General features: G+C 39.0%; 1 pseudogene; it reads left to right on the top strand.

The window, feature by feature from the left end:
* The first annotated feature begins 23,440 nt into the window (after positions 1–23,440).
* LOC148581617 (histone acetyltransferase of the MYST family 1-like) lies at positions 23,441–25,469 on the top strand (annotated as a pseudogene).
* The last annotated feature ends 489 nt before the right edge of the window (positions 25,470–25,958 follow it).

Below are 25,958 nucleotides of genomic sequence, written 5' to 3'. Positions count from 1 at the left end.
TCTCTACTAACCTTGCTTTCTAAGGCTTGCTCTTCTTCTACCAATCAACAAAAATTTAATGCACAGATACACATATCAAGAGGTCTTTTTAAGGGTTGTAATGGGGTTAGGGTCAAGGTAGGATTGTATTTGGCCAAGTGGACTAAAATCTGAATCCTTAATTAACTTAAACTTTCCACCTAACTTTAGACAATCCATGTAATCATAATACAACATCTAACCATCCATTAACCATGTTTTCCACATATTCATGCATTCTAATTTCAAGTACAGTACATATGCATTGCTTTCACCACTTACTTTGGGGCATTTTGTCCCCTTTTATTATTTGCTCTTTTTCTTTTCTTTTTCTCCTTTATTTTTCTTTTTTTTATATTATTTTTTTTCTTTTGTTTTTCTCAATGCATATGATTAAAGTATTGAATGCATGAACATATTCTCAACATTCTTTCACATTTTCAGAAAATTCTAACATATTCAATTCTCAAACCAAATGTTTCCAAACCCACTTTTCCCACACTTAAATCATAAGCACTCTCACTAGTCTAAGCTAATTAAGGATTCAAATTAAGGACATTATTGTTTTCCGCTTAGAGTTAATGATGTGCTAAATAAAAAGAACAAAGGGGGTACAATAGGCTCAAAATTGGTTTGCAAGGGATAATGAAAGGTAAGGCCATATGGGTATGTAAGCTTAGTGAAATAAAGGCCTCAATCATATAAGTGCATGTATACATCAAATTATGGAAATATAAAATTAGGCAAGACAAAGATCACATTTTTTTGAGAGAAAAATACACATCAAAAATAAAATATTGGTTGAAAAATGCAACCAATTCAAATAGGCTCAAAATCTCACAGGTTTTGTGTGTTCGAGCTCTAAACCATGTTCCAGTATAATATTTCTTCAAACAAGTGTAATATTAAATTTTATTCAAATTAGTGAAATGCTCTAAAAGGTTTCTTGAAAAAGAAAATATTACTTCAACCAAGTGGTAAAATATGCAAAAAATCAAACAAATATGCAATCAAAAAAACAAATAAAATAAAAATTTTGGTGTTGAGTCAGGAAATAACTAACACATGGAGATCGGTATCGACCTCCCCACACTTAAAGATTGCACCGTCCTCGGTGCATGCTGAGATTTGCAGGTGGATGGGTTGTTTCAACTTACGCTTTTCTCATCAAGGAATGTGCGTAGGAACTTGTTTGTCTCTCCCATGTGAACGTCTTCCGGTTCTCTTCCTGATGGCCATCTTGAAAGAAAAAGAGAAGGAAAGTAACCCAAAGCAAAGATAGAAAACAAATAAAACATGGGTTGGTTAATGCCAAAAGTGAGGGTCTCAATTACATGGTAGCTACAACATGCAAGTGAGAAAACAATAGAAGCACATGGCATACTAGTGGTGCAAAATATTGCAACAATGAGGGAGAGAGTGTGGGTAAGGAGAGATAATATAAATTCATATCAATGTAAAAGTAATACAGGTATAAAAGATTGGCATTGATTTAAATAATATTACTCAATCAGAATTAAAACAAGTCACTAAGCATCAAGAAAATACCAGAAAAGATGTAACAGTTGAATAAGAATATTTGAACACCAATAATAATTTTAGAAAAATAAAAATATGCAATGAATGAGAGTATACAAATAAATTAAATAAACTAGAATGGGAGTGAGAGAAAATAAGAAAGGAAGAAGAAAGAAATAAGAAAAGATAAGAGAATAAGGATTTGGAGAAGAAAAGATAAGAAAATTGGCACTAATCTGGATAGGTTGTGCGACGCCGGCGACGCGGTCGCGTGGGTGACGCGGTCGCGTGGTGCGCAATAAGGTTAGGTGACGCGGACGCGTGGGGCACGCGATCGCGTGACTTGATTTGTGCTAGTGGCGCGAGTGCAACCTCGCGGTCGCACAACTCTCTGTTCAAAACTTAGTATTGCCAAAATTCTGGGTGACGCGATCGCGTGGGGGACGCGATCGCGTGAGTGGCCATCATGGGGATGTGACGCGGACGCGTGGGGCACGCATTCGCGTGGTGAGGCTTGGGCTTTCAGCACAATTCCAGCCCAACTCCAGCTCAACTTTCGGCCATGTACCCTTTGACGTCGAAATCCAGGTCACGCGGCCGCGTGGGGCACGCGATCGCGTGGGAGGCTAGTATTCCCCGGCGACGCGGACGCGTCAGCGATGCGGTCGCGTGGGACGAATTGTGCCACTGGCACACCTCCAGCCTTGCTCTAGCGTGACTCTCTGTTCGTTTTTATTTTCTCTTCTCTCCTTGCGACGCGGACGCATCGCTGATGCGGTCGCGTCGTGTGCTCGCTTCTCTCTCTTTTTTTTTTAATCTCAAAAGATGCAGAATGCAGTGTTAATATGAATGTGATGCAAAACTCCAGGTTCAATATAACAAAATAAAATTAAATTCAAAAACAAATAAAACTAAATAAAAATGAAAAAGGACGATCATACCATGGTGGGTTGTCTCCCACCTTGCACTTTTAGTTAAAGTCCTTAAGTTGGACATTTGATGAGCTTCCTGTTATGGTGGCTTATGCTTGAACTCATCCAGGAATCTTCACCAGTGTTTGTGATTCCAGTAACCTCCGGGGTCCCAAACTAGGCATGTAAAACCCTTGAGTAGCTTCAAAAAGATTCTTAGGCTCCCGGGGTAACAAGTGTCAGAGCAGATTCCAGGATCCCAAACCTTGCTTTTACACCCGTCTTTGTGTTGATCATTATGATTTCATCCGGGTAGCAAGCGATCTGAATTCTCACTAAAGCGGCCAAACAACTTCCTAGACCCATTCAGTTGAGCTCTACACCAATCTTTGCGTTTAAACTCAAAGCTTCCAACCATAATGAACCTTGCAGGACAATTCTTACTACTGGCCATCTTCCTCTTACTCTTAATGTTACAAAGAGCTCTAAGTTGACCATCCGTCTCCAGTAGCCCATATTCAAGTGGGATTAGAAAGCTATGGGATATGAATTTTGCCCACTTGAATGTTGTGAAGGATGATGGCAACTTAGGGGGAGGTATTTTTAATGAAATTGCAAGCTCCACTCCCTTGTGCTCTTTTCTGATAACTACCACCTCTTTGCAAGCTTTTTTAATTTCAACCTCTTCCTCTTGGTAGCTCTCTTTCAATTCAATCTCCTCTTCATTGCTTTCCAAGGGCATGGGAGGTTGTGCTTCTTCTTCTTGAATCTCCATCTCTTGATCAACCTCTTCCAAGTCTTCAACTATGATATGCTTTGGAGGCTGTACACCCTCCTCAGCATCAATTACAACCGTCTTGGAAGGAGGCTCTATGTCTTGACTTTCCCATGGAGGTTCTGCATCTCCTAAGTCTTCAACCACTTCTTCTTCTTCTTGAACAATGACAGTTTCTTCTACTTGTTCTAGTACGAATTCATTCTCTGTCTTGTCCACTGGGGTTTCTGGTATCTCCTTCATGCTATGCTCTTCACTAGACTGTCCACATGGGGCTGTGGCTGATCCTTGTGTATTTAAGCGTCTAGAAGCCCATGAATTGATACTTGCCCCAGTTGTTGAACGGTTGCCTGAAATTTAATTACTATTTCCCTTAGGCAATCCTCTGTTTCTCGGGTTTCTGGACTTGGACATGATACAAAAGAAAGTGGTGGTGGTTGGGAGTGATTGGATTGGAATTGGGGTGGTTCTATATATGGTTCATATGGCTCATAAGGTGGTTGGTATGGTGGTTGAGGGTTAGGGTCATATGGAGGTGAATGGCGGAAAGAGGCTTGTGAGTATGGTGGTCCAAAGTTGTGTTGAGGAAAGGGTTCATAGGCATATGGTGGTGGTTGTTGATAGTCCATTGGAGGTGGTTGTTGCCATGAGGGTTGATTAAATCCTTGTGACTCCTCCCATCTTTGATTCTTCCAACTTTGATGAATATTTTCATTATAGTTTCCATTCCTAACAACAACATTGGAATCAAACTTGAAACGAGAGGGGTGAGAATTCATAGTAACTAATAAAAATTTAAAAACAAAAATAAAAACAAATTGAAATTAAAAGGTTATTTAAAATTTGAATTTGAAAACTAAAGTTTGAATTTGAATTTTAAATTTTTGAAATTTGAATTTTAAATTTTTGAAATTTGAATATTTGAAAATTGAAATTTGAAATTTGAAAATTTTTAAATTTAAATTTTAAAAATTTTTAAATTTGAATTTTGAAAATTGATTTTTGAAATAAGATAAGATAAGATAAAAATTTTAAAAAAAATAAAAATCTGAAATTTTTTTTTCGAAAAAAAATAATTAAAAATATTTTTGAATTTAATGAGGAAAGAGAAAAACAATAAAGTGACACCAAATTTCAAATTTTTAGATCAAAACGAAGAAAACAACTAAGAACAGCCTGAAGGTCAAGATGAACGTGAAGAACAACTCGAAGATCAAGATGAACACTAAGAACAAATTTTTGAAAAATTTTGTAATAACTAAATAAAAACCAATAACCTCTTAATTTATGAAAAGGCAAAAATAAAAACAAAAATAAAAATAAATAAACAAGCAAAAATAAAAAAAATGTTTACAATAACCAATAATAAGGCACACGTTTGCAATTCCCCGGCAACGGCGCCATTTTGACGTTAGGATTTTTTGCCAGTAAAGAATGTCATAAAAACAGTCGCGTTGTAGATATAGTCTCTAAACCGACAAAAATCCCTTCGTACAAATGTTTTGGTTGTCACAAGTAACAAACCCCCTTGAAATTGATAACCGAGTATTCAAACCTCGGTTCGTCTTCTCAAGGAATTGCAGGGAAGTATGTTCTTATGAAGATTGTAAATTGGGGATTTTGAGAAATTTGGAGTTTGGGCAATGTACACAGGTATATTTTCAAAGCAATAAAAATAAATAAATAACTGTAAAATAAACTCTTGGCAATGTATGAGAACCGGAAATCCTGTCCTTGTTATCCTTATCAGATGTGATGAGAATTGGATTTCAATCCCACTTAGTTAAGTCAGGTGGACTAATTAGCTTGATTCTCAAGTCCTAGTCAACTCCTGCGGAGAGACTAGTGTTTAGAGCAATCCTAGCTAAAGCAAAATCAGCCAATTTCAACCACCCCTGAGTTTGACAACTCAAGTGTTACCAATTATTTAACCAAAGCCAAAAAGGAAGAAAATATCTAAATTAAATTAAAAGCAAAGCAATCTTAAATCTGAAATACCTCAAATAATATTAATTAAGAAAAGCATAACATGAATGTAGCATAAGCCAAATAGGCAACATAACTAATATAAGCATTAAAGTATCTGAACGTAAGAGATAAATATAAAGTAAAAGAACGTTGAACCTGGGATTGAGAGTCACTCCTAAAACTAAGAGAAATCCTAAATCCTAATCCTAAGAGAGAGGAGAGAACCTCTCTCTCTAAAAACTACATCTACTCCTAAAATTATGAATTATGAGAGCCTTCTTTTGAATGGATGCAGTCCCCTACTTTATAGCCTCTAATCTGTATTTTCTAGGCCGCAAACTAGGTCAGAAACAGTCCAGAATTCGCTGGTTTCGGATTTTGCCACGCTGGTTTTTCGTCACTGCGACGCGGCCGCATGGATCACGCGGTCGCGTCGTCTAGCATCAGGGGAACTATAGAATATTATATATCAAATTGAAGCCCCGGACGTTAGCTTTCCAACGCAACTGAAACCGCGTCGTTTGGACCTCTGTAGCTAAAGTTATAGCCGTTTGAGTGCGAAGAGGTCAGGCTGGACAGCTTAGCAATTTCTTCAACTTCTTGTATTCCTTCTACTTTTGCATGCTTCTTTTCCATCCTCCAAGCCATTGCTGCCCTGTAATCTCTGAAATCACTCAACACACATATCAAGGCATCTAATGATAATAAGAGAGGATTAATAATAAGCAAATATAATATCAAAGAAGCATGTTTTCAATCAAAACACATAATTAGGAAGGAAATATAAAACCATGCAAATAATATGAATAAGTGGGTAAAGAGTTAATAAGGTTGATAAACCCATATTCCATGAGTTCTTTTGTGCTTAATTACAGTGATTTATTCAACTCTTCACCTACTTATTCACATTAATTGCATGGTTTTACTTTCCCTTCCTTATTATGTCATGTTGTGAAAAACATGTTTCCTAAGCTTTAAAAATTAATTATTTTAATTACCTTTATTTCCATTCGATGCCGTGATTAGTGTGTTGAGTAGTTTCAGATTTTCTAAGGCAGAATGACTTAAAGGATGAAAAAGCATGACTGACGCGACCGCGTGGCAAGGAAAAGCTCCGAATGACGCGACCGCGTGACCCACGCGGACGCGTGACAGAGGCCACGCACCAGAAATTACAGAATACGCCCCCAGCGAATTCTGAAGCCCTTTTTGGCCTAGATCCAAGTACAGACAGCATAGACCAGAGGTTATAAAGTGTGGGAATGCTTCCATTCAAAGAGAGCTCGCATATTTTTACCTTTCAATGATTTAGATTTAGTTGAGAGGGAGATCTTCTCTCTCTCTTTTAGGATTTAGGATTTCTTCTTGTTTTAAGAGTAACTCTGGATCCCAGGTTTAATGTTCTTTTAGTATTACTTCTATTTATTTATTTATTCTAACATTTGAATTGATTATTATAATTTGATTTATGAATTCTCTCATGTTACAGACTGTTATTTGAATTAATGATAATTGAGGTATTTTTAGTTTATGATTGTTCTCTTTGATTTAAGTTACCATTGCTTCCCATCTAAGGATATTTTTATTACTCTAGAAATTTTACTTTTTTTCCTTTTGGTTCTGGTTAAGAATTTAGTAACTCAACAGTTATTTAACTCAACATAATTGATAATCGTTATCTTGCTAATTGAGCTGAACTTAAATAATCCCAACCTTTTCTGAGGAAATAATTAGGATTCAAAAGTCAATTTAACTAGTCCCTTGACTTTCCTTTGCCCTGGTGAAGGTTGACCAAGCGGAGTTTAGATTCAACTTTCATTATTGTTGAGAGAGATAATTAAGTTGGACCTCTAATTTCCCTACCTTGCTAAAAGTTGCTTTACAGTTATTATTTATTCTTAATTGCCATTTAATTCACTCGTCATTTAAATTACTTGCTTCTCACCTTCTAAACCCCGATTACAACCTTTATAGCCAATAATAAGAACATACTTCCTCGCAGTTCCTTGAGAAGACGACCCGAGGTTTGAATACTCGGTTAACAATTTTTAAAGGGGTTTGTTACTTGTGACACCCAACACGTTTGTACGAAGGGATTTTTGCCGGTTTAGAAACTATATCTATAACGCAACCGTTTCTATGAATTTCTTTACTGGTAGAAAACCTGACATCAAAATGGCGCCGTTGCCGGGGAACTGCTAACGTGTGCCTTATTATTGGTTATTGTAAATATTTTTCTTTTGCTTGTTTATTTACTTTTGTTTTTCCTTTTTTATCTTTATTTGCTACTATGAACTCTCACCCCTCTCGCTTTGAGTTTGGTTCTAATATTATTAAAGGAAATAGAAGTTACAGCAGGAATGTGCATCAAGGTCAGACCAATCAAGGATGGATGGAACCAAGAGGATCTAATCAACCCTTTTGGCAGCAACACCCTCCGAGATATCCTGGACAGAGACCATTCTACCGTGCATACCCAGCTGAAAGACATGGTGGACAACCTTGTAATTACCAACAAGCCCCACCCCGTGCATATGAACCATCCTCTCAACATAACCTCGAACCACCACACTCACAAGCTTTTCTTCACCATTCGCCATCATATGATCCTTCCTTACCCCAATACCAATCCAATCGTTCCCAATCATCACCACTTTCCTTTGTATCATGTCCAAGTCTGGCAAACCGCGAAGCAAAGGATCGCCTAAAGGAAACAGTAATTAAATTTCAAACAACCATTCAACAACTGGAGCAAGCACTAATTCAATGGGCCACTAGGCGCTCAAATATACAAATATCAACCACAGCTCCATGTGGACAGCCCGATGAAGAGCGTAGCATGAAAGAAATACTAGAGACTCCAGTGGACAAGACAGAGAATGAATTCGTACTAGAACAAGTGGAAGAAGCTGTCATTGTTCAAGAAGAAGAGTTGGTTGAAGATCTAGGCGATGCTGAACTTCCTTGGGAATCCAGAATTGAGGAAAACTCTGTCCAAGATGCCACAGTTGATGCTAAGGAGGATACCGTACAATCTCCAAGGCAAGTCGTTTACGAAGAATCAGACGGAATAATCCAAGAAGCAAATTTCCTTGATGATGATAGTCACAAGTCTAGTTCTCCTAGTGATGAACTTGCGTCCGCAAGTGAATTCTCTGAGATCGAAGAATCTTCCCCAAGTGAATATGAAAATGATGCGGAGGTAGATTTCTCTCAACCTCCAATCTATGACTCGAGTGATGAGGAAGACATAGAAGACTTTGACCAGGATACAGATACAATTGAAGATCTTTGCAAGGAAGTGGAAGAATTCACAAAAGAGCAGAAGGAAACGGAACTTGCAGAACCACCAAAAACACCTATCCCAAGGCCATTACCACCCAATACAAGCTTCAAGTGGGTACAATCCTTAACTTATAATTTTACTTATTCACTTGAATATGGTTTGCTTGAAACAGATGGCCAGCTTAGAGCTCTCTGCGGCTTTAAGAGTAAGAGGGAAATGGCTCGTATTCAGAGCTGGTGCACCAGGTTCAATAAAGTTCCACGCTTCACCTCGAAGTACACGGATTGGTATCATGCTCAATTGCATAGATCACGGAGAACGTTTGGTCACCACGGTGAGATTTTACTTTTTAAACCGCCCGGATGGAGACATGTAGACCAAGACGGAGGCGGATTTAAACGCAAGGCTTGGAATCCTGAGGTTTATTCTGACATTTGTTACTCCAGGAGCCTAAAAATTTGTTTGAAGCTGCTCAGAAGCTTTACATGCCTAGTTTGGGACCCCGGAGGCTATTGGCATTCCAAGCACTGGTGGAAATTTTTGGACGAATTTAAACACAAGCCACCATAACAGGATACTCTTCCAATGTCCAACTTAAGGACTTTAACTAAAAGTGCTAGGTGGGAGACAACCCACCATGGTATGGTCGCCTCCTTTTCAACTTATTTCTTGTTAATTGCTTTCATTTTTCCTTTTTCATTTTAATTTATTAAACCTGGAATCATGCATAGCATTCATGTCTATCACTGCATCCTGCATTTTTCAGTTAAAAAAAAAAAAGGGTTGCACGACGCGACCGCATGCCCCATGCGACCGCGTCATATCGCGAAAAACACCACCTATGCGACCGCGTGACCCATGCGGCCGCGTGATATATATATCGGCATAAGGATCCAACGAACAGAAAGTTGGGCTAGAATCGTGCGGCCCTTGTGCGTTTCGCACAAATTAGCCAACGCGATCGCATGCCCCATGCGATCGCGTCACTTACCCAATACCAATCCCACGCAACCGCGTGAGCGACGCGATCGCGTCGCATGGATTGCACATCACCCCAAAAGGAGACAGAGAGTGGCGCTAAAATGGCGCTGGAGTCGTGCGTTTAGCACAACTTCCAGCGACGCGATCGCGCGACCCATGCGATCGCGTCACCCTTCTTTCCCCCCTCTCATGCGATCGCGCACCCCACGCGATCGCGTCACTCCCATTCTCGTCCCAACCACGCGACCGCGCGCCCCACGCGGCCGCGTGGATTCGAAAATATAAAGAAGATATAGTTTCTAAACCGGCAAAAATCCCTTCGTACAAACGTGTTGGGTGTCACAAGTAACAAACCCCTTTAAAAATTGTTAACCGAGTATTCAAACCTCGGGTCGTCTTCTCAAGGAACTGCGAGGAAGTATGTTCTTATTATTGGCTATAAAGGTTGTAATCGGGGTTTAGAAGGTGAGAAGCAAGTAATTTAAATGACGAGTGAATTAAATGGCAATTAAGAATAAATAATAACTGTAAAGCAACTTTTAGCAAGGTAGGGAAATTAGAGGTCCAACTTAGTTATCTCTCTCAACAATAATGAAAGTTGAGTCTAAACTCCGCTTGGTCAACCTTCACCAGGGCAAAGGAAAGTCAAGGGACTAATTAAATTGACTTTCAAATCCTAATTATTTTCTCAGAAAAGGTTGGGATTATTTAAGTTCATCTCAATTAGCAAGATAACGATTATCAATTATGTTGAGTTAAATAACTGTTGAGTTACTAAATTCTTAACCAGAACCAAAAGGAAAAAAAGTAAAATTACTGGAGTAATAAAAATATCCTTAGATGGGAAGCAATGGTAACTTAAATCAAAGAGAACAATCATAAACTGAAAATACCTCAATTATCATTAATTCAAATAACAGTCTGTAACATGAGAGAATTCATAAATAAAATTATAATAATCAATTCAAATGTTGGAATAAATAAATAAATAGAAGTAATACTAAAAGAACATTAAACCTGGGATCCAGAGTTACTCTTAAAACAAGAAGAAATCCTAAATCCTAAAAGAAAGAGAGAAGATCTCCCTCTCAACTAAATCTAAATCATTGAAAGGTAAAAATATGCGAGCTCCCTTTGAATGGAAGCATTCCCACACTTTATAACCTCTGGTCTATGCTGTCTGTACTTGGATCTGGGCCAAAAAGGGCTTCAGAATTCGCTGGGGGCATATTCTGTAATTTCTGGTGCGTGGCCTCTTTCACGCGTCCGCGTGGGTCACGCGGTCGCGTCATTCGGAGCTTTTCCTTGCCACGCGGTCACGTCAGTCATGCGACCGCGTCATATGCGTTCTGCTTAAGGCGCGCGGTCGCGTCAGTCATGCGGCCGCGTCGCTGCTGATTCGTGCTTGGCACGCGATCGCGTCATCCATGCGATCGCGTGGATACCAGTTTCTTTAAAGCTCCGTTTTGCTTTCTCCTTCCATTTTAGTATGTTTCCTTTTTCATCCTTTAAGTCATTCTGCCTTAGAAAATCTGAAACTACTCAACACACTAATCACGGCATCGAATGGAAATAAAGGTAATTAAAATAATTAATTTTTAAAACTTAGGAAACATGTTTTTCACAACATGACATAATAAGGAAGGGAAAGTAAAACCATGCAATTAATGTGAATAAGTAGGTGAAGAGTTGAATAAATCACTCTAATTAAGCACAAAAGAACTCATGGAATATGGGTTTATCAACCTCCCCACACTTAAACACTAGCATGTCCTCATACTAAATTCAAGGTAAATAATTAAGGTTAAAGTGATGGAATGTTATGAAATGCAACCTATGCTAAATGCATCTACCTAATGGGTCATGCAATTCTAATTCATCTACTCATATATAAAGCTTACATGTAGCTAAGTTAATTCATATTCTCAAGGAGTTATGTATATATATATAGCTAACCCTTAAATAATAAAGCATTTTAGCAAATGAGATGGGAAAGAAAGCATTGTACAAACTTGCAAAACAATTAGTAAATATAAACACAGATATATGTCGATGAGTTATAGAACCCTCACTGGATTTTGTGTTTACTCTCTAGTCACTCAGTGTTTATTGGGTTTATTCACTCTATTTTTTCTTTTTATTCTTACTTTCTATAACTTTGTTTTTCATCTAACCAATCAACAATTATAGAATATAGTCATACCAAAAAGTCATGAGGTCTTAATTAAGGTTGTAATGGGGCCAAGGTAAAGGTAAGGATTTATGTATATGGTTAAGTGAGCTAATAAGTGAATCCTTAATTAGACTAAGATCTCACCTAACATACATATTTAGTAAAATAAAATTCCTTTACCTATTTTCCCATATTTCCCACTTATTGTTGCATGCTCATGTTTCACTTTTTTTTTATTTTTATTCCATGTGCATTGTTTTCATCGGGGAATTTCTTTTTGTATCCCCTTTTATTTAGATGCTGAAAAATAAAATTTTTTTTTAATGCACATGATAATTGAATCACTTTGATTTTCTCATGAGCATGCTTTCCAAATTTATTTTTATTTCTTTTTTTTTAACTTTCCTACCCTTTTGTTTCTATCACTCATGTTCCCAAAAGGTTTTCCACATTTTACTCTATTCATAATTTTTTTCTATCTTAAGCTAACCAAGGATTCACTTGGGATTTTATTTTGTTTTTCTGCTTAAGGCTAGTAATTTGGCTAAATAGAATAAAGGGGTTTTAAAAGGCTCAAGGGGGTTAACAAGGGTGATGTAAAAGGTAGGCTGATTTGGGGTGAGTGAGCTAAAATCAAATGATGGCCTCAATCATTCTCTTGGTATGTATCTATTCTATATTCTATAATTAGACATATAGATTAAAGCAAAGGAAAGAACATCAGAATAAAAAAGAAATGTAACACACAGAAATGAAATTATGGTTTGAATGCAACCATACAATTTAAGCTCAAGACTCACAGGCTGTGTGTTCTCTAACTCAAGCATCATATATCATTCATATATTGTATGCAGGTTTAGTTAAAAATTCCCATTATTCTCTTGAAAAAAATTATTTAGGGTAGCTTTTAAAGTTTTAATGTTCCTCCTTGATGAAATGTTGTCAACTAACATGTAATGCTATATATACAAGGTGTGGGTTGTTTTGATTCTGTTAAAGTTTCTAGTTTACTTTCTTTTTATATTTTTCTATTTAAACTATACTATCTTTATGCTAAAAAAGGGTAAACTATACTAATTAATCCACTAATAAATCAGAATTGCAAACTAAACTAAATGACTAAAATGAGCTAAATAACTAAAATATGAATAAAAAATGCAAAATGCAGAAAATAGAGTAAAATACACAAGTAGCAATGTATAAGTACTCAGAAAATAACAATAAAAGAAAAAGAGAAAAATACAGAAAAATATCCAAAATAAAAGAAAAAGTATGTAGTAGTTCACCAAAATAAACGCCAGAGATGGCGACCTCCCCACATTTAAAATGAAGCATCGTCCTCGATGCTCAATCAAGTCGGGTGTGAAGGAGTGTCATCACTGGTAGGGATGGTAGCTGGGGTCTCTGTGGCGGTGGTGGGCTGAGAGTCTGGCTGTTGTAGAGGGGAGACTGACTGGATCGGGATCTCCGGATCTGCAGCCTCAATCTGGGGCATGATCTCCTAATGCGGGGCAGTCTGCTCTGTGGCTGCCTACTGATGAGTCTCCGCCTGGGAATGAGTCTCCTCCTCGTGCTCATCCTCCTCCTCCTCTGATGGCTCTGAAGGGGTGTCGGGCTCGGAGGGGATGTCGGTGCCCTGTGTGAAATTCTTCTCCCGCCATGAGGAATCGTGCATTAGAGAAATGATGGACTGGGAGGAATCTCCTCTCTTACGCTTGCCAGTAGCCTTGCCTTTACCTTTCCTCTGTGAGGCAGACATCTTGAAAAACAGAAAATCAGGAATGGATAAAAAAAATAGGAAAGCAAATAGGCAATTTAAACAAAGGAAACTCAAAGCAGTAAGGGAGGAATAGAATAAGGAAAATGAGTATATGAAATGTAATTGAATTTATGTTAAATGGAAAAAAAATAAGCAATATGCCATGGTTAGAAAGTTAGAGGAAAGTGAAAATAATCAGAAAAGAGATCAAAAGGGTTAGTATGGTTAGGATTTGAAAAAGAAATTAGTAAATTAAAATTAGTGAGTTAGGAAGGTAAGTGGCATAGAAAAATTCCATATAATAAGGATTCACAGGTAAGAATAGAAGTACTCATAATTGAATAAAGAAAACAGGGTGATGCTGATTCGAATAGAAATAAAGAAATCAGAAATTGGAATCAGTGAATCACAAATGCATGTTATGAACCAGGAAAGCAAAAGAGGATAAGAAAGTGGCCCTTAGCATTCATGAAATGGTTTGGGGGAAGTAGAGTAAAACAGAGTTGCCAAACCAAAACAAGAATGAAAACAATTTTCAAAAAAATTTGGGCAGCATTCCGGCTAAAATTGGATTGTCCCGGAAAATAAACAGCAATCAGATCAGTTCATATGAATTAAAAGAAAGCAAGCTTCATGTACATAGATATAAAATAAATAGAAAAACTCAATGGAAACAGCAGCAACATACAAGAAAGCAGCATATGAATCATGATTATAGCAGCAACAGATTTGCACATAGGATAAAACAGAAGTAAGAACAGTGCAAGTAAACAGACCTAGATCCACTAACCACAGCCTAAGCTACCTAACAACCTAAAAATCCACTACAACATGCAAGTCTAGCTATCCTAATTATGAACATAAACGGAATAAAAAATATAGAAAAGTGACGAACGGGTAAAAAGGTTGCGTGTTGCGGAACCTGGTAAGCGGAAGGGGTAGAACAGGGAAGAAGGTGGCTGCGGCGGCGTCCGACGCGGTGGTGGTGCACGGCAACGCGGTGGTGGCTGAGGGGGCAGTGGCGGCGAGGGTTTTGGGTTGGTGATAGAAGAAGGGGGTGTGGTTGGGTGGCGGAGAGGGAGGGGGCGCGGCTGGGTGGCGGTGGTGGGGGGCGGTGGTCGCGGAGGCAGTGGCGGAGAGGGGAGGGGAGAGGAGGAAGGGAGAAGAAGGGAGGGGAGGGGGTTGGGGCGGCGGCGTACGGGGTGGTGGCGGCGTCTGGGTGGCCGGCGGTGGCGGCTGGGTGGTGCTGGGTGGTGGTTGGAGGGAGAGGGAGCAAAGAGGGAGAAGAGGGTTGGGGGTGGGAGGGGGCTCGCGACTGATAGGGTTCGCGGGCTGGGGGTTATATTTTTGAATCCACGCGGCCGCGTGGGGCACGCGGTCGTGTGGTTGGGACGAGAATGGGAGTGACGCGATCGCGTGGGGTGCGCGATCGCATGAGAGGGGGGAAAGAAGGGTGACGCGATCGCATGGGTCGCGCGATCGCGTCACCGGAAGTTGTGCTAAACGCACGACTCCAGCGCCGTTTTAGCGCAACTCTCTGTCTCCTTTTGGGGTGATGTGCAATCCATGCGACGCGATCGCGTCGCTAACGCGGTCGCGTGGGATTGGTATTGGGTAAGTGACGCGATCGCATGGGGCATGCGATCGCGTGGGCTAATTTGTGCGAAACGCACAAGGGCCGCACGATTCCAGCGCAACTTTCTGTTCGTTGGATCCTTACGCCGATATATATATCACGCGGTCGCATGGGAGGTGTTTTTCGCGATATGACGCGATCACATGGGGCATGCGGTCGCGTCGTGCAACCCTTTTTTTTTTCAATAACCAATAATAAGGCACACGTTTGCAATTCCCCGGCAACGGCGCCATTTTGACGTTAGGATTTTTGCCAGTAAAGAATGTCATAAAAACAGTCGCGTTGTAGATATAGTCTCTAAACCGACAAAAATCCCTTTGTACAAACGTTTTGGTTGTCACAAGTAACAAACCCCTTTTAAAATTGATAACCGAGTATTTAACCTCGGATCGTCTTCTCAAGGAATTGCAGGGAGGTATGTTCTTATTATTGGTTATGGAGATTGTAAATTTGGGGGTTTGAGAAATTTGGAGTTTGGGCAATGTGCACAGGTATATTTAAATGACAAGTAAAATAAATTAACAATAATAAAATCTCTTGGCAAGGTATGGAGAACTGGAGGTCCTATCCTAGTTATCCTTATCAATTGTGATGAGAATTGGATTCTTCCCCCACCTTATTAACCTCTAACTATGAAGGTAAGTTAAGTGGACAAATTAATTCCAATTTTTAATCAACAATGAGTTTGATAACTCAAGAGTTACCAAGGTCTCAACCAAAGCCAAAAGAGAAAAATCCAAATTATTTATATAATAAAAAGGAGCAATCATAAGTCTGAAATACCTCAAAAATATATTAAATAGAAAATCAATCTAAACATAGAAAGTCATAAATAAAATTGAGAAAAGAAATAAAAGAACATTGAACCTGGGATTGAGAGTCACTCTAAAACTAAGAGAAATCCTAAATCCTAATCCTAAGAGAGAGGAGAGAACCTCTCTCTCTAAAAACTACATCTACTCCTAAAATTATGAATTATGAGAGCCTCCCTATGAATGGATGCAATCCCCCACTTTATAGCCTTTAATCTGTGTTTTCTGGGCCGCGAACTGGGTCGAAAACAGCCCGAAAATCGCTGGAGAAGAATTCAGATTCGCTGATTTTCGTCACTTGCGACGCGGTCGCGTCACCTAGCGTTAGAGCAACTATGGCATATTATATATCAAATCGAAGCCCCGGATGTTAGCTTTCCAACGCAACTGGAACCGCGTCGTTTGGACCTCTGTAGCTAAAGTTATAGCTGTTTGAGTGCGAAGAGGTCAGGCTGGACAGCTTAGCAATTTCTTCAACTTCTTGTATTCCTTCCACTTTTGCATGCTTCTTTTTTATCCTCTAAGCCATTGCTGCCCTGTAATCTCTGAAATCACTCAACACACATATCAAGGCATCTAATATTGGGACTTGATGAACCGTCGACGTAGAGATTCCAGCCAGTGGGGGTGTCTGTGGTGTCGGTGTATTCTGCAACGAAGTCGGCCAGATATTGGGACTTGATGGCTGTCCGACCTTCATACTTAAGATCGAACTCGGACAACTCGATTGCCCATTGTAGAATTCTTGTAGCTAAGTCTATTTTCTGTAGAATACTTTTTATAGGTTGATTGGTCCGTACTCTGATAGTGTGACCTTGAAAGTGTGGCCGGAGTCGTCGAGAAGTGAGTATAAGGGCGTAGGCAAAATTTTCTATCTTTTGATAGTTTAGTTCAACCCCTTGTAGAGCCTTACTGATGAAGTAGATGAGTTGTTTCCTATTTTCGTCTTCTTTAACTAGTGCTGAAGCTATTGCCCGACTTCCTACGGCGAGGTATAGGATTAGTTCTTCACCTTCCCTGGGTCGGGTTAGGATGGGTGGTCGCCCCAGGAATGTCTTGAAGTCTTGGAAGGCTTTTTCACATTCTGGGGTCCATTCAAACCTCTTTCCTTTCCTTAATGTTGCGCAGAAAGGGAGAGATCTTAATGCCGAGCCAACTAGAAATCTGAACAGAGCCGCTAGTCTTTTGTTGAGCTGCTGGACCTCTTACTGCGAAGGTGCACTTTGTGGGGTTGAGTCTCATCCCATGCTTTCTTATGATGTTGAACACTTCAGTGAGGTCGGATAACAACGTTTCCTCTCTTTGTGTCTTTTTCAGCATGTTGTCTACATAAACCTCCATCAGCTTTCCGATGTGATTGGCGAACACTTTGTTCATCAATCTTTGATATGTAGCCCCGGCGTTCTTGAGTCTGAAGGGCATGATTACGTAGCAATAGTTTGCTCTTGGGTTTAGGAATGAGATTTTCTCCTGGTCGGGTTGATACATCGGGATTTAGTTGTATCCCGAGTAAGCGTCCATAAAGGAGAGGTACTTGTATCCCGATGAAGCGTCGACTAGTGTGTCTATATTCGGGAGTGGGTAAGGATCTTTTAGGCAGGGCTTTGTTGAGGTCGGTATAATCAGTGCACATCCGCCACTTCCTATTTGACTTTTTGACCAATACTACATTGGCTAGCCATAATGGATATTTTACCTCCCTTATGAACCCTGCCTCCAACAAGGCCTGTACCTGCTCCTCTATGGCTTGCGACCTCTCTAGACCAAGCTTCCTATGCCTCTGTTGTACTGGCCGAGACCCAGGATATACGGCTAACTTATGACACATTAGTCGGGGATCAATACCGGGCATGTCGGCAGCCTTCCATGCAAAGAGGTCGGAATTATCCTTTAGGAGCTTTGTTAGCAGCTCCTTTAGGTCTTCAATTAGATTCACCCCTATATTTGTTGTTTTGTCTTGAGTGTCTCCGATTTGAACTTCTTTAGTCTCACCTTCCGGCTGAGGGCGGAGTTTTTCGCGAGCTCGGATTCCCTAGAGTTCTATAGTATTGGTTTCTTTTCCTCTGGGGTCGCCTTTAAGGTTCAGACTTTCGTTGTAACAGCGTCGCGTGAGCTTTTAGTCTCCCTTTATGGTGGCGATCCCTTCTGGAGTCAGGAACTTCATGCATAGGTGTAGAGTGGAGACCACTGCGGCGAGCTGACTTAGCGTTGTCTGACCTATGAGGGCATTGTATGCCGAGCTCACGTTGACTACGATGAAGTCTATGCTCAGTGTTCTTGACCGTGTTCTTTTCCCAAATGTTGTGTGCAGTGGGATGTACCCAAGTGGTTGGATTGGGGCGTCTTCGAGCCCGAACAAAATATTTGGATATGCTCTGAGTTTTTCTCTTGTAGGCCGAGCTTATCGAAGGCGGATTTGAACAGGATATCTGTAGAACTTCCTTGGTCTACCAACGTTCGATGGAGATTGGCGTTGGCGAGTATAATGGTAATAACCATGTGGTCAACATGCCCCGGGATGATGCCTGTGGCGTCTTCTTGAGTGAAGGAAATAGTGGGGAGGTCGGGTGACCTGTCACCTTCTCTAACATGATACACCTCTTCAAGGTGTCTTTTGTGGGATGACTTAGAGATCCCTCCTCCTGCAAATCCTCCGTTTATCATATGAACATGTCTCTCAGGGGTGTAAGGGGACGTTTAACTGGTCCGACCTCTTCATCCCTTCTTCTCTTTTTGGTTCATCCGCTTTATTGGCTAAGAATCGGTCTAGTCGCCCTTCTCGTGCCAATTTTTCTATGACATTTTTTAGGTCGTAGCATTCGTTGGTAGGATGCCCGTAGATTCGGTGGTATTCGCAATACTCTGTCTGACTTCCTCCTCTCTTGTGTTTAATCGGGCAAGGCGGTGGAATCTTCTCAGTGTTGTATATCTCCCGGTAAATATCCACAAGAGACACCCGAAGAGGGGTGTAGTTGTGGTAATTTCTGGGTTTCTCAGTAGGTTGGTCTTCTTCCTTCCTAGACTCTTTATCCTTGTCCCGAGGTGGGTAAGAGAATCCAGTCTTTGAGGTTTCTCCTAATCGGAAGTTCTCTTCCATATTAATGTATTTTTCTGCCCGTTCTTGAACCTCGTTGAGAGATGTTAGATGCTTTTTTGATATGGAGTGACTAAAGGGTCCTTCATGTAGGCCATTGATGAGACCCATGATGGCTGCTTCTATTGGAAGATTTTGTATATCCAGGCATGCTTTATTGAATCTCTCCATGTAACTGCGGAGGCTTTCCCTATCTCCTTGCTTTATCCCTAGCAGGCTTGGGGCGTGCTTGGTTTTGTCTTTTTGGATGGAGAATCTAGCTAAGAATTTCTTGGCGAGGTCATCAAAGCTTGTTATCGACCTTGGCGGCAAGCTGTCGAACCATTTTATTGTCGTCTTGGTCAAGGTGGTCAGAAAGGCTTTGCAACAAGTTGTATCTGAGGCATCCGTGAGATACATCTGACTTCTGAAATTGCTGAGATGATGACTCGGATCAGACGTACCGTCGTACAGGGTCATGTCGGGAGCTTTGAAGTCTTTTGGGACTTTAGCTTTCATGATCTCTTTTGTAAACGGGTCTTGGCCCTTGTGAGGGCTATCTTCGTGACTGGATCGAGTGGTCTTAGCTTTGAGGTCAGCTTCGAGCTTTAGGAGCTTGTCCTCCAGCTCTCGACGCCGTCTTGTTTCTCTCCGGAGATCTCTCTCGGCCTCTCGCTGACGTTCAGCCTCTTGTTCGAGTTGTTTGAGGCGATCCTGCTATTCACGGATGGCGTCTAAGATTTCTGTATTTTGAGGTTGTTTGTCTCCCTTGGATTGGTGTGTGTTTTTTGGGGAGGTTGGTGCGGCATCTATGTTTTTAAGTGCGTTCCTTCTTCTAATCCGGAGTTAAGGTCGTTGGCAGGGTTGTTTGCCATGTTGATGGGATGACTTCCAAGGCTCCCCGGCAACGGCACCAATGTTCCGAGGGTTACCTGAAACTGAAAGTCGATCTCGGATGAGATCTTCTGGTGTGGTCGGAGCAGTTGTATCCGACTTGCTGGATCTTGAGGTGCTATTGATCCTTGGTCACCGGAGGGTGGTGGTACCTGCAAGAGACTCCGATGCTTAAGTTAGCACGGGCTTTAAGCAAGTTTTTTGTAGAATTGGAGTATGAGTTATACTTGGGTGCTCCAGTGTATTTATAGTAGTGTTTGACGATCTTCCTTTGAGATAAGTTTGTTATCTTATCTTATCTTTTGTGAGTAAGATCATATCTTTGGCCAACCGCCTTCTAGTAGTCGGTGGTCCTTTCAGGCTGGGCCTCCTTAGGCCTTTGTGGTGATCTTCCGAACTCTTTGTGAAGAGCTCGTTGTAATGGGCCAACTTTTAAAAAGGTCGGTCCTTTGTCTTCATGCAACTCGGACCTTATAGCTCAGTTCAGAGTATGAACACTAAAGTAAAAAGATACATAATTAAATGTTACAAATATTGTTTTTTTAATTTTTTCAACTTTTTTATTTTAAGAGATTTTTTCATAAATCTCATTTACGAAAAGTTATTAGTTATTACTATATCAGCTAGAAATACTAATGACATTTATAAATTAAATAAATATGTTATATCTATTGCTAATAAAACTATGCAACTAATGCACTACACATTCTCAACCGAATAACGACTTGTAACTATTTTTTGTGCAAAATTATCGATATTTATCGATCTTTCACGTGATAGTAAAATAAGGGAAAGTAGTAATATTTTTCCATATTCCCTTCATAAATAATGTTAAGGATAGTTATATATAAAACAGTAATTATTTTAGACAACTAAACTTTTTACATAATTAACTCTAATTAAATTATGATATATAGTGTTACTTAGATTTTTTTTTATCAATATTAAATGTAAGTTTATTCATTATAATTTTTTTTAGTAAGAGCATATAAAGAGTACATAGTATATAAAGTGTAATAACTCAACAGATATTTTCTTAAAAAGAATTTTTCATTTTCTTTAACCATGAGAAGAACTTATTTTACCTCTGCTCTCTTTACCCTTCTATACTTTTCCTTCCTCTATTCTCTAACATGTCGAAATACTTGAATGAACCTCTTTAGAGATGGTGACTTGGTACGATAAAAATCGCAGTGGGAAAATAATACCCTATGACAATAGGGACAGTCTCCCCTCTTTCGGAAGTGATCAACTTGATAATCAGATCCTTAGGACTTCCATAAATTTTTAGTATATCGTTCACCAAGAGAATACGGGCCGTACACATGCCATCAACATTTTTGTACTTAACGATGGAGTGCCATTTCTTGCGGTATCTAAAGATGGACAACAAAACTTGCACCATGTTACCTAGATTATTTTTTTATCAATAGTAGATGTAGGTTTATTTGTTGTAATTTTTTTTAGCGGGAGTACATAAGGAGTACATAATATATAAAGTGTAATAAATTAACAGCTATTTTTTTAAAAGAAATTTTTCATTCTCTTCATCTAGGATAAGAACTTATTTTTTCTCTACTCCCTCCACCCTTCTATACTTTCCCTTCCTCTATTCTCATGTCGGAATATTTGGATACAGTATGGTGGCTTGGTACGATAAGAATCGCTGCGTGGAAATAATACACTATGACAACAAGGAAGTCTTCTCGAAAGAGATCAATTTGATAATCAGATTCTTAGGACTTCCATAGTCCATAGATGTTCAGTACACCCTTCGCCAAGAAAATATGAGATGTCCATACGACATCAACATTTCTATACTTGACTCTGATGAAGTACCATTTCCTCCGGTATTTAAGGATGGACAACTAAACTTGCGTCATGTTATCTAGATTATTTTTTTTAACAATAGTAGATGTAGGTTTATTTGATGTAATTTTTTAATGGGAGTACATAAGTACATAATATTTAAAGGGAATGAGAAGAACTTATTATTCCTCTTCTTTCTTCACCCTTCTATACTTTCTCTTCTCCTATCCTCTAGCATATCGGAATACTTGAATGAACTCCTCTACGGGATGATGGCTTAGTACGATAAGAATTGCGGTGGAAAATAATACCGTATGATAACAGGGACTGTCTTTACCTTTCCAGAAGCGATTAACTTGATAATCAGATTCTTAGGATTTTCATAGACTACACCATTTGCCAAAAGAATATGAACCGTACATACGCCATCAACGTTTCTGTACTTGACGTTGTTGGAGTGCCATTTCCTGCGGTATCTAAAGATAGACAACAAAACTTGCTCCATATTTTTAGATTATCTTTTTTATCAATATTAGTTGTAAGTTTATTTGTTGTAATTTTTTTTAGTTGGAGTACATAAGGAGTACATAGTATATAAAGTGTAATAAATATTTTTTTAAAAGGAATTTTTTATTCTCTTCAACAATGAGAAGAACTTATTTTTCCTCTCTTCCCCTTCTATACTTTCCCTTTCTCTATTCTCTAACATGTCGGAATACTTGGATGAACCTCAATACAGAATGTTGGCTTAGTACGATAAGAATGACGGTGGAAAAAATTATACCTTATGACAGCAGGACCGTCTTTCCTCTGCAATCAACCTAATAGGACTTTCGTAGACTTTCAATACACCGCCAAAAGAATACGGGCCGTACATACACCATCAACATTTTTGTAATTGACGCCGTTGAAATGTGATTTCGTGCGGTATCTAAAGATGGACAACAAAACTTGCATCATATTACCTAGATTATATTTTTTATCAATAGTAGATGTAGGTTTATTTGTTATAATTTTTTTAGTGGGAGTACATAAAAAGTACATAGTATATAAACTGTAATAACTCAACAGATATTTTTTTTAAAGAAATTTTTCATTCTTTTTAATAATGAGAAGAACTTATTTTTCCTATGCTCTCTGCTCTCTTCACCCTTCTATACTTTTTCTTTCTCTATTCTCTAACATATTGAAATACTTGTTTGAACTTCTCTACGGGATGGTGGCTTAGTACAATAAAAATCGCGATGTGAAAATAATGCCCTATGACAACTTTTTTAGGAGAGATCAACTTGATAGTTAGATTCTTAGGACTTCCATAGATGTTCAGTACACCCTTCGCCAAGAGAATATAGGCCGTACATACGCCATTAACATTTCTATACTTGACACCAATAGAGTGCCATTTCCTGTGGTATCTAAAGATGGACAACAAAAATTGCACCATGTTACTTAAATTATTTTTTTATCAATAGTTGATGTAGGTTTATTTGTTGTAATTTTTTTTAATGGGAGTACATAAGGAGTACTTAATATATAAAGTGGGTCATGGATTTCTTACTCCTACTTTTATGTAGGAGTATGATTAACCATCATCAAAATAATTACAAAATATACTCCCTTTTTTTTTGGAAAAAATAATAAGATTTTGATCCCTCAAATTTTTTTGTTTTTATACTTTTTTCCTTTTCCTTTTAGTTTCAAATTCAGAGAAGAGAAGCTTGTCTGCTAGGATTTTTCATCCAATTTCAATCACCGTCATTCTCTCATTCTCCTCCTCTACTGTATCTCTCATTCGCCAATCCTCGTCACCGCAACATGCCTCAGACGATGCCGCAACCTGCTTCCGCCGCCGTCGCGCAATTAGCTTATGCTGCCACTGTGTAAGACACTGCCTCAACGCTTGGAGGTTAGTTAATCATTATGCCTTTTCAATTCATGGATGCCTTTTCTCTTCCTCTCACTCTGTCGTCTCTCTCGTCCGCTCATCTTCGCAGCGCAACCCGTATATATGATTTGGATTTTAGATATGACAATTCCTTAGGTAAAAATAGATGTGCATGTTGGTTTTGATATGTTCTGTCCTGTCTTGTCTTGTTGATTGCATGAATTGTGGGGAGTGAGGGATCTACATTTAGAGTTTTTCCGCCCCTTCACTCTCTTGGATTTGATTTGCAATGATTTTGCAGGAACCGGAGTGCCAAAAATCTGTATGGTTATGCTAAGGAGGAAGCTCTTGGGCAGGATGGGATTAAGCTAATTGTTGACCCCATAGATTTTGCTTTGGCTGATGATATTGTGAACCGTGTCGTAATGGGAGAGAGCTGGACTGGGCAAAACAAGATGGGAGAGCAGTTCTTAGCGGTAGCGACGAATACTCCTTTCTATGATGATGATGGAAGTTTAGTTGGGATTATCTGTGATCTCGAGTGATTCGCGGCTCTTTGTTGAAACGAGAGTTCCGTGCTTGGCTACAAACAATGCTGAATCAGGTTCAGGCTCTAGGCCTCTTAGAAGTAGCATTTCAAATAAACTTGGCCTTGATACTCAACAGCCTCTCCAAACTTCTATAGCATCCAAGTTCTCGATTTTGGTTAGTGCTATAACTTTCATGTTTCCGTAATTTATACTGGTATAGCATAACATGTCTTGATGTTAGAATCATTAAACAAGTATCAAAGGTAAGTAACAAAATTAAGTCAAGAATCCGGACAGGAAAAAATAACGGTGATCGTGAAAGCGGGAGCAGAGGAAGCCATCAATCTGAGCATTTTAGTTTCTCAGAAGTTGGTGTTGCAGACCACAGAGAGGATGCTAATTCCAGTGGAGCTAGCACACCCAGAGGTGATGTGATGCAGTCCGTTTTTGGTATATTTTCTCAGGGTTAGGAAAGATCCCAAAGAATCTGTGTTATTTGGCAGAGTTGTTTCTTGATCAAAAGACGCTCTATTATGATGTAGACCAATTTCTGTTCTATGTTTTGTGTGAATGTGATGATCTAGGATGCCACATGGTTGGCTATTTCTCTAAGATAACTAATACTTGGCTCTAATCATTTTAGGTTGGCATGAGATATTTCAGTATTTATATTTTTTAATTTGCTATCCCAATTCTTTCATCTCTTATCAGAAGCCTGTAATGCTTTATAATTGGTGAAACTTAACATTGAACATTTTTTTAATTTAAATATCTTATTTCTCCTCCATGCGTATGCCTTGTGGTTTTGTTGCACTTATTTCTTCGTATTTACTTTACATGAAAGATACTGGTGTTGATATTGACTACCTTTTATCATAAAGGAAAAAAATTCTGAGGAATCCTATTAAAAATTTCGAATAGCCTTTTATAAGCGCGCTCTCCCCCTCCTCTATCCTTCTCACACAGATGCGCACACACATTTTTGTAGATTTCATCATTCTAATTTCAAATATTGAATAGCATATGAACTTTCTAAGAAGAAGGGCAAAGTTGGCACGCCAGAAAGACCCCTTTCAGATCTTGGACTGCTAAGCTACAGAGGATATTGGACCAGAGTTCTTTTGGACATTCTGAAAAAGTGTAATGGTAACATTTCCATCAAGGTAAGCATCTATATAATAATTTTATTTCATAGAATGCATGTTATCTTGTTACTGAGAAAGTTGTGTTTCTGCAGGAGCTAAGTGATATGACTGCCATCAAAACCGAAGATATATTGACAACTCTTCAGAGCCTAGAATTAATCCAATACAAAAAAGGACAACATCTTATTTGTGCAGATTCTAAGGTTCTTGATCGCCATCTTAAAGTTGCTAGTAGAGGAGGTCTTGAGGTTAATGTTAGCAAATTGATCTGGACCCCTTGCAAGGAACAAAATTGAGGCCAGAGGTACTTACCATTTATGTAACTTTGATGAACTTGTATATATAGATTTTAGGTTTGTTAGTTAGTTGTTTTAGCACTGCCCCATTTTGTGTATTAACAAATAACAAATACTTGGTCTTGTAAAGATCTTAGCTAGCTTAGGAACACATTGATTGTTATAAGCTGAATCATTCTTACCTGTTTTAATTCATGACTCAATTTATTTATGCTCAATTTCAACAAAATAAAAAGAATACTTAGAAATCAACCTTTAATCTTTTTAAAAAAATAGAAATTGGTAACGATTAGATTTAGTTCTGCCTTTTCTTATGAGCAATGTACTAAATCGCCTGCCAATGAGTTATAGCTCAAATGACATAGTCTCTCCATACTTAATTAAGAGGTTGCGGGTTCGCGTCTCCTATCTTTGGTAAAAAAAATGTACTAAATCGCCTCTTTTCATGCAGTTTGAGGCATGTATTGTATTTTCTTTTTATGGTATCTT

The sequence above is a fragment of the Arachis ipaensis genome, chromosome B10 (assembly GCF_059453495.1).
Source record: "Arachis ipaensis isolate K30076 ecotype BB chromosome B10, ASM5945349v1, whole genome shotgun sequence".
In the NCBI taxonomy this organism is placed as follows: Eukaryota; Viridiplantae; Streptophyta; class Magnoliopsida; order Fabales; family Fabaceae; genus Arachis; species Arachis ipaensis.
Note: the sequence above shows the minus strand (reverse complement) of the source record. Positions and strands in the feature narration are given on the sequence as shown.